At 43.5% G+C, this 8,371-nt stretch overlaps 1 protein-coding gene across 1 annotated transcript in view; it reads left to right on the top strand.

The window, feature by feature from the left end:
- Positions 1-373: 373 nt before the first annotated feature.
- Positions 374-8,371, top strand: part of SPNS1 (sphingolipid transporter 1 (putative)) — a 57,022-nt gene continuing 49,024 nt past the window's right edge. Inside the window, exon 1 of the mRNA XM_029607088.1 lies at positions 374-617. The gene's annotated coding sequence lies outside the window, so the exon portion shown is untranslated. The remainder of the gene's footprint in view (positions 618-8,371) is intronic.

Here is an 8,371-nt window from a genome sequence, read left to right as displayed (position 1 = left end):
TATGGTACCTACTGTTCTGTATCTGTATACTTTATTTTGTATGCCGAAATGTTTATAAATAAAGATTTTTTTAAAAATCAATAAAATGCCCCCCAATTCTTCCCTAACAGCAAACCCTGTCACTTCCTTACTGTTCTTCCACTTTTTCTTCACTAACATCACATCCATGTGCAACAGTAAATAGCACGGCCTAGCCTAGCGGTGCCACAGCTTGCTCATCCCCAGCACGGAACAGTAGTTTCAACTTTTTGTTGCAGGTGAGTCTCTTTCCAGTGGGGCATCTTCCCTTCTGGTGTTTATTTGTATTTCCAGCCTTATCCGGTCGCCCAGAGCTCTTCCGATGCCGATGAAGTCATCGTTGCTGCCTCCCGGTCACCACTTCCGGGTGGGCGGTGGCCGATGACATCATCGCCGCGCGCTCCTCACAGTAGCAGGAAGGCCGCGGGAGCCGGCGAAATTGCTCCCGGCAGTGGCTACCGTCGCTGTCCGGTCCTTTTACGGTAGCGTCGGGAGGCAGCGATTCTGCTCAGCCTCAGACTCGGCTGCAGCTGCGTGTGCAGCAAGCAGCCTTTCACTTGCTGGCGCTATCTGCCTCTCTCTGGCTGTGGCAGGGCCAGGTAATTAAGTATTTATTATTATTATTTTAAACTGTTACAACAGTAATAAGTAACCGTATTATATGCAATAATATCTTCTAGAAGAGAGAATTTGGTTAGCTGTGATAGAGAATATCACCCGGGAGAGATGAGATTAGTGTAATCTGTAATAATAATCTATAATGGTAGTAATATCCCCTGGGAGAAAGACAACAATATTGTAGTAATATCACTTGGGAACAGTGTGAAGGGAGTTATCTGCAATAATAATATCCACTGGGAGAAAGCAAATAGCATGAGATTTATTATTGTTATATGGGAGATGCAAAACTGTATAATCTGAAATATTTCCCAAGCAATATGGAATAATAACATCTGAAATGATAGTGATCTATACTAGTGAAGAGACCAAACTACCTGTAGTAATAATATCACCTGTTACATATAAATGTCACATGGAAAAGAGGTGGCACTGTTTGGAAGAGAGACAATATTAACTATAAGAAAAATATCATCTAAGAGAGAGAAACAGTATTAGTTATAATAATCACAGCAGAAGAATGTGCGGCAATCAATTAAACTGGACAATAGCACTCGAATGAAGCATAAACAATTTAATAAGTGCACACACCAATAGTGCACAAAATTTAAATACTAAACGTAAATACGTAGTTATACAAAGCCCCGACACGGCCGTGTTTCGCGTCAGGCTGCGTCAGGGGGATGAATTCCAAAGTTCTTAAGAAAGATAAGGGTGAAGCTCTGGTTGCAGTGAGAATCGCTGAATGTCAAATTTACTTGAGGAGGTTGTCAATAGTGTAATCGCGATTACACTATTGACAAACTCCTCAAGTAAATTTGCTTTCTATTATGTTGGGCACAAACACAGAGTGAGAAGCTTGTCTCCAACCCGCGCTTTCATCTCGCAGAATTATATGCGCTTGAGACCTTCGGGTCCATTCTTTGAAGTTTCCACAACCTGTCGCGATGTCCCCGGTGGACTCAATTTATTTTTCAGACGCTTGCTACTGAATAAAACATTTTGGGACTCCATGTATGAAGTGTTTGACATTCAGCGATTCTCGCTGCAACCAGAGCTTCACCCTTATCTCTCTTAAGAACTTTGGAATTCATCCCTCTGACGCAGCCTGACGCGAAACACGGCTGTGTCGGGGCTTTGTATAACTATGTATTTACGTTTAGTATTTAAATTTTGTGCACTATTGGTGTGTGCACTTATTAAATTGTTTATGCTTCATTCGAGTGCTATTGTCCAGTTTAATTGATTGCCGCACATTCTTCTGCTGTGATTAACCTAAATGTGTGTGCCTTTAACTCCGCCCTTTATGTATGCTTGCGCCCATTAGTTATAATAATAACATAGATTTTGCCTGGCAGAGGTGAGACTGTAGTAGTAGTAGTAGTAGTAATAATAATATCTGGAAAAGAGAGAGAATAGCATAAGCTTTGATAATAGTAATAGTTCCAGGGAGAGAAATCAAAAGAAAATAGTATTTGTAATGATAGTAATCAGGGACAGTATTTGTAACAGTTGCAATTATAATATTTCTTGGAGAGAGAATAATATTATCTATAGTAGTAATAATAGTCCATGAGTCGAGGAGAAATATTACAAGGTCCATATTCAAAAGCCATTTAGATGGATAACATAATAATTCCTGTTTGTATCCCGGATCAGTCCAGACGAGTGGGTTTATACATCCCTACCAGCAGATGGAGGCAGAGAACAAAACTTTGAGGCACTGCTTCATAACAGACAGTGCCACCTGCAGTCCCTCAGTATTTCTCTGTTTCATATAGAAACAGAAATGAATGCAGAAGAAGACCAAATGTCTGCCCAGTAAGCTTTCACACTTATTTTTTCATACTTATGTTACTCTTGTCCCTTTTAAGTAACTTTTTGGCTCTATTTCCCTTCCACCTCCGCCATCGATGTAGATAGCAGTGCTTGACCTGCATCTAAGTGAAGTATCTAGCTAATTGGTTTGGGGTAGTAACCGCCATAATAAGCAAGCTACTCCCACGCTTGTTTACCCAGCCTGTGCAATTTAGTCCTTGTTGGTAGTTGTCTGAATATAAATCATCTTTTCTTCATTCCCCCTGCCATTGAAGCAGAGAGCTATGCTGGAAATGCATTGAAAGTGAAGTATCAGGCTTATTTGGTTTGGGGTAGTAACCACCGTAACAAGCAAGCTACTCCCCTGCTTTTTTGTGGATGCAAATCCTTTTTTCCACATTTCTTCTTGCCATTGAACCATAGAGCAATGTTGGAGTCACATTAAGCGTATGCATGTTTATTGAATAAGGACATTAACAGAGTGTATGTTTATTGAATAAGGATATTAATCTCCAGGTAGTAGCCGTCATTCCCGCAAGCCACCCCCATACCTCTTCTCTTCATTCACATCCTCTAGACTTTATGGATCCACAGTATTTATCCCACGCCCCTTTGAAATCCTTCACAGTTTTGGTCTTCACCACTTCCTCCAAAAGGGTGTTCCAGACATCCACCACCCTCTCCGTGAAGAAATACTTCCTGACATTGGTTCTGAGTCTTCCTCCCTGGAGTTTTAAATCGTGACCCCTGGTTCTGCTGATTTTTTTGCAACGGAAAAGGTTTGTTGTTGTCTTTGGATCATTAAAACCTTTCAAGTATCTGAAAGTTTGAATCATATCACCCCTGCTCCTCCTTTCCTCCAGGGTGTACATATTTAGATTCTTCAATCTCTCCTCATAAGTCATTCAATGAAGACCATCCACCTTTTTGGTTGCCCTTCTCTGGACCGCCCTCATCCTGGCTCTGTCCCTTCGGAAATATGGTCTCCAGAACTGAACACAGTACTCCAGGTGAGGCCTCACCAAGGACCTGTACAAGGGGATAATCACTTCCCTTTTCTTACTCGATATTCCTCTCTCTATGCAGCCCAGCATTGTTCTGGCTTCTCACATTGTTTCGCCGACTTCAGATCATTAGACACTATCACCCCAAGGTCTCTCTCCTGCTCCATGCACATCAGCCCTTTTTTCCCCATCGAATACAGTCCTTTCAGATTTCCATACCCCATATGCATGACTCTGCACTTCTTGGCATTGAATCTCAGCTGCCATATCTTCGACCACTCTTCCAGTTTCCTTAAATCCCGTCTCATTCTCTCCACTCCTTCCGGCGTGTCCACTCTGTTGCAGATCTTAGTGTCATCCGCAAAAAGACATACCTTACCTTCTATCCTGTCCGCAATGTCGCTCACAAAGATATTGAACAGGACCGGTCCCAACACCGACCCTTGCGGCACTCCACTCAACACCGCTCTCTCTTCAGAGTAAGTTCCATTTACCATCACACATTGTCTTCTGTCCATCAACCAGTTTGCAATCCAGGCCACCACCTCGGCACTCACTCCTAAGCTTCTCATTTTATTCACCAGTCTCCTGTGTGGAACCATATCAAAAGCTTTGCTGAAGTCCAAGTAGATGACATCGAGCGCTCTTCCTTGGTTACCCAGTCAAAAACTCAATCAGATTTGTCTGACAGGATCTTCCCCTTGTGAGTCCATGCTGCCTCTGGTCCAGCAATTCTTCCGACTATAGATAGTTCACTATTTTCTTTCAACAGCGACTCCATTACTTTTCCCACCACCGAGGTGAGGCTAACCGGTCTGTAGTTACCAGCCTCTTCTCTGTTTCCACTCTTGTGAAGCAGCACCACTCCTGTTTGTAGGGATCTATTGAACAGGTCACACAGTGGACCCGCCAGCACATCTCTGAGCTCCCTCAGTATCCTGGGATGAACCTCATCAGGCCCCATGGCTTTATCTGCTTTCAGTTTCCACAGCTCTTCCCATACAGTCTCTACTGTAAATGGAGTTACATCTACTTCACTCCCCTCCAGTTTCTTGTTAACTAGCGACGGTCCTTCTCCAGGGTCCTCTTTAGTGAACACAGAACTGAAGTATTCGTTTAATATTTCTGCCATTTCTTCGTCTCTCTCCACACATTGATCCTTTTTACCTTTCAATTTCACTATACCACTTTGAACTTTTCTCCTGTCACTGATGTATCTGAAAAATGTTTTTACCTCTCTTTACCTCTTTGGCAATCCTTTTTTCCGCTTGACTTTTTGCTGTCTTGATTACTTTCTTTATCTCCCTCAGTTCTACCAGATATTCTTCTTTGTGCTCCTCCCTTTGGGATCCTTTATATTTCTTGAACGCTGTTTTTTTAGCCTTTATTTTGTCAGCCACCTCCTTTGAGAACCAGATAGATTAAATCTTTCTTTTGCTTCTCTTTACTTTTCTAACATACGGGCTGATACAGTAAAAAACGCGGGAGAGCGGGCGATACAGTAAGTTAATTTATTTAAATTAGGCCCGGCGGTAAAAAGAGGCGCTAGGGACACTAGCGCGTCCCTAGCGCCTCTTTTTGGACAGGAGTGGCGGCTGTTAGTGGGTTTGACAGCCAACGCTCAATTTTGCCGGCATCGGTTCTCGAGCCTGCTGACATCCACGGGCTCGGAAACCGGACGCCGGCAAAATTGAGCGTCCGGTTTTCGGCCCGACAGCCATGGGCCGAATTCAAATTTTATTTTTTTTTTTTTTTACTTTTTTTACTCTTCGGGACCTCCGACTTAATATCGCTATGATATTAAGTCGGAGGGTGCACAGAAAAGCAGTTTTTTGTTTTTGTTTTTTTTTTTTAATTTTGTTTTTATTAGATTTTCAAATTATTCAAACATTTCACAATAAATGTCAAGTAATACAGTAATCTTAAACATGTAAAGTAAGATAGACATTTTCCTCCATACCAATTCTACTTTCAGTAAAATACAAATCCAAAAAGGCATATTAACTAAACAGTGGAGATAATATATATATATTGCTGTTTTTTACTTTTATACTAGTAAGAGGAGATCCATTTTTAAATTTAGAGCAATATTAACCAAACAATATTCTCATAAACTACTGAAAGTTAGGCTGCACTATATTCTACAGCTGAATCAAATTTATCCTGTGTCCAAGGTCCAGTGGTGTGTTTGTAGAAAATTTCCCAGCTGGTCAGGATCATAAAAAATATATCTCTGACCTTCCACTCTCATCACACATTTACAGGGAAATCTCAATATTATTTGAGCTCCATGTGATCTTGCTTGGGGCAACAAAGACAAAAATTTCTTCCTTTTCCTCTGAGTTTCTTTCGAAACATCAGGGTACATCCACATTTTTTGATCTAGATATAACTCTGACCTGTGTTGAAGAAATTTTTTCATTACTATATCTCTGTCCATTGAAGACATAAGTTTAACCAACAAGGTACCTCTTCCTTCAACTTGATATTGTTGTGAGGTCTCCAAAAACTCTGTAATATTCAATCGTACTTCTTCAGTTTCCATCTGATTTTCTATGCTTGTTTTAAATGCTGACACAAAATAAGCTTTATTTATAACAGGCATATCTTCATTAGACATTTTCATAATGTCTTTGAGGTAACTTTTAAATTGCTCCTTGGCAGAAATCAGTTTACACTTCGGGAAATTTATAATTCTGATATTTGTATTTCTCAGTTCGTTCTCAAACATCTCCATTCTTCTGTTCATATTTATTTTTCCTTTAATTATAGAGTTTTGGACTTCCTCTACTTTCTTTACTTTCCCTTCAATATAAGTTATTCTCTCAGTTTGACCAACCATAATCTTTTTCACATTAGATATTGAGTCTTGAGTTACCTTGAATCCTTCCGAAATTGTCATTAATGAGGTTTGTAATGTCGATATTGCAAGCCACAAAGATTCTAGGGTAATGTTTTGAGGCCTTTCCAACGGTTTTAAGACTGGAAAGGGTGCCGGTTGAATAACGATATTAATTTCATCCATACCTCTGGACATCTCGGGTGGTATCTCCAGGATAGATCCCCCTCCTCTGTCCATTCTCTGGCTCTCGGGGGATTGCCCTCCTCCCAACGGGGTGGACGCCATTGCACCACCCTCTATCGCAGGGACCACGATCTCCTTCGAAAAACGCACCTCAGACGAGCTCACCTCCTCTAACGACATCCGTTGTTGAGAGAGCTCAGCGTTATCAGGCTGTGTCCTTGCAGGGGGGGAGGGAGTCAGCGGTGCTCCAGGACTTAGCGTTATTTCGCCCGCAAGCGACAACGGCTGCTCACCCGCTGCCGCAAGCGCGGGACTCTCTGGAGGTCTGGCTGCCTGAGCAAACAAGTCCGGGATTAAGGTCTGCGAACTCGGCAGGCTAGGGCTCGCTGAGGCAACTTCCCTAAGTCTGCCTTTCCTCTTAGTGTGAGGCATTGTTCCAAATAGGAAGGCAATAAGGCAAAAATATGCAAGGCAAAAACCCCGGAGCTCCGTTCGCGTCCTTTCAGTCCGACGCCATCTTGGATCTCCTTGGACTCAGAAAAGCAGTTTTTAATGCTTTTCTGTGCACTTTCCCAGTGCCGGAAGAAATTAGCGCCGACCTTTGCATGTTGAGGGCGCTATTAGGTGCCGCGGGTTGGACGCGCGTTTTCCTCCCCTTACTGAATAAGGGGTAAGGGAAAACGCGCGTCCAAGAGCAGGCTAACAGTGCGCTCCGTTGGCGTGCACCGTACTGTATCGGCCTGATATAGTTTAGTTGCCTTGGTAATTGCTCCTTTTAGTTTGGTCCATTGTTGTTCCACATCTCGTTCTCCCAGCCCACTAGTTCTTCCTCCAGGGACTTCCCCCATTTCATCAAAGTCTGTTTTGGAACTGCAAAACTTGGGTCCGTGTTCTTCTTTTCGTATCCTTTTTGTGATATTAAACCATACTGTTTGATGATCACTGGTGCTGCGGTGGGCGCCCACCTGGACATCAGAGACATTATCTCCATTAATCTCCGGCAGATGGTAGAGGTGCAAACCTGCAGTCTGGAGTTGTTTGGAGAAAAAGATCAGATCAGAGGAGGATTTGGCTCCCCGAGGTGTTACGTTCCTTTGAAGGCCATCCCTCCAGTGGAGCTGGGCGAGTAGAGGGTTAATGGTCCCTGTCCAGACTCAGCCCTTTTTGACAGGGGTGGGTAGGTAGCCAGGGGTCCTGGTTCCCTTCACTCCCTCAGTGGGCCTGACTCCTCAGCCTCCTATCTCCAGAAGAGGGGAGTAGTTCTTTCCCCTTTTTATTTGTGGACTGTCTTTAATATTAATAAAAAAAAAAATAAAGAGTTGAAACGGGGAGATCAGCAGCAGCGGGCTCTGTGCAGGGCTGAGGAGCTGGTAAGTGTTTGTTTTCCTACCGAGAGGCAGGCAAGAGGGAGCAGGCCAAATTGACTGCCTTTGTCAGGGTCGGGTGAGTGCTGAATTTCAGCACCCGACAACAATGGGAATGTTTGTGTGGGCACTGTTTATTTTTAGGCCTGACCATATGTGCAGACCCAACCGCCTCATTTTGCTGCGAATGTGCCTCTGGGGGGGAGGCTGGGACCTCGTCTGGACCCCCAAGGAGTGGCGAGAAGGTGCAGGCGGCTGGGACGGCTCTGGAGGCTCTTGGAGAGTTCAGAGGAGCTGGCGGCCATTTTGTCAGCACATGGCTGAAATGCAGGCTGCCATTTCTGAGTCCTGGGACTCCCCTCCCCTACTGTTGTCTGTGGGAAATGACCCTGCTGTTGGCAGGGGATAGGGAGTGTCTCGTGAGAGAGCGGATAGAGACTCTTTTTTTTTTTTTTTTCTTGGACCCAGAGGTGTTTTCCACGGGTTTTGTACTTCTCCTTCATAAGGCTTATTTAGCCAGAAAG

This window comes from Rhinatrema bivittatum, chromosome 6 (genome assembly GCF_901001135.1).
Source record: "Rhinatrema bivittatum chromosome 6, aRhiBiv1.1, whole genome shotgun sequence".
In the NCBI taxonomy this organism is placed as follows: Eukaryota; Metazoa; Chordata; class Amphibia; order Gymnophiona; family Rhinatrematidae; genus Rhinatrema; species Rhinatrema bivittatum.
This window is presented reverse-complemented; position numbering and strand designations above follow the sequence as displayed.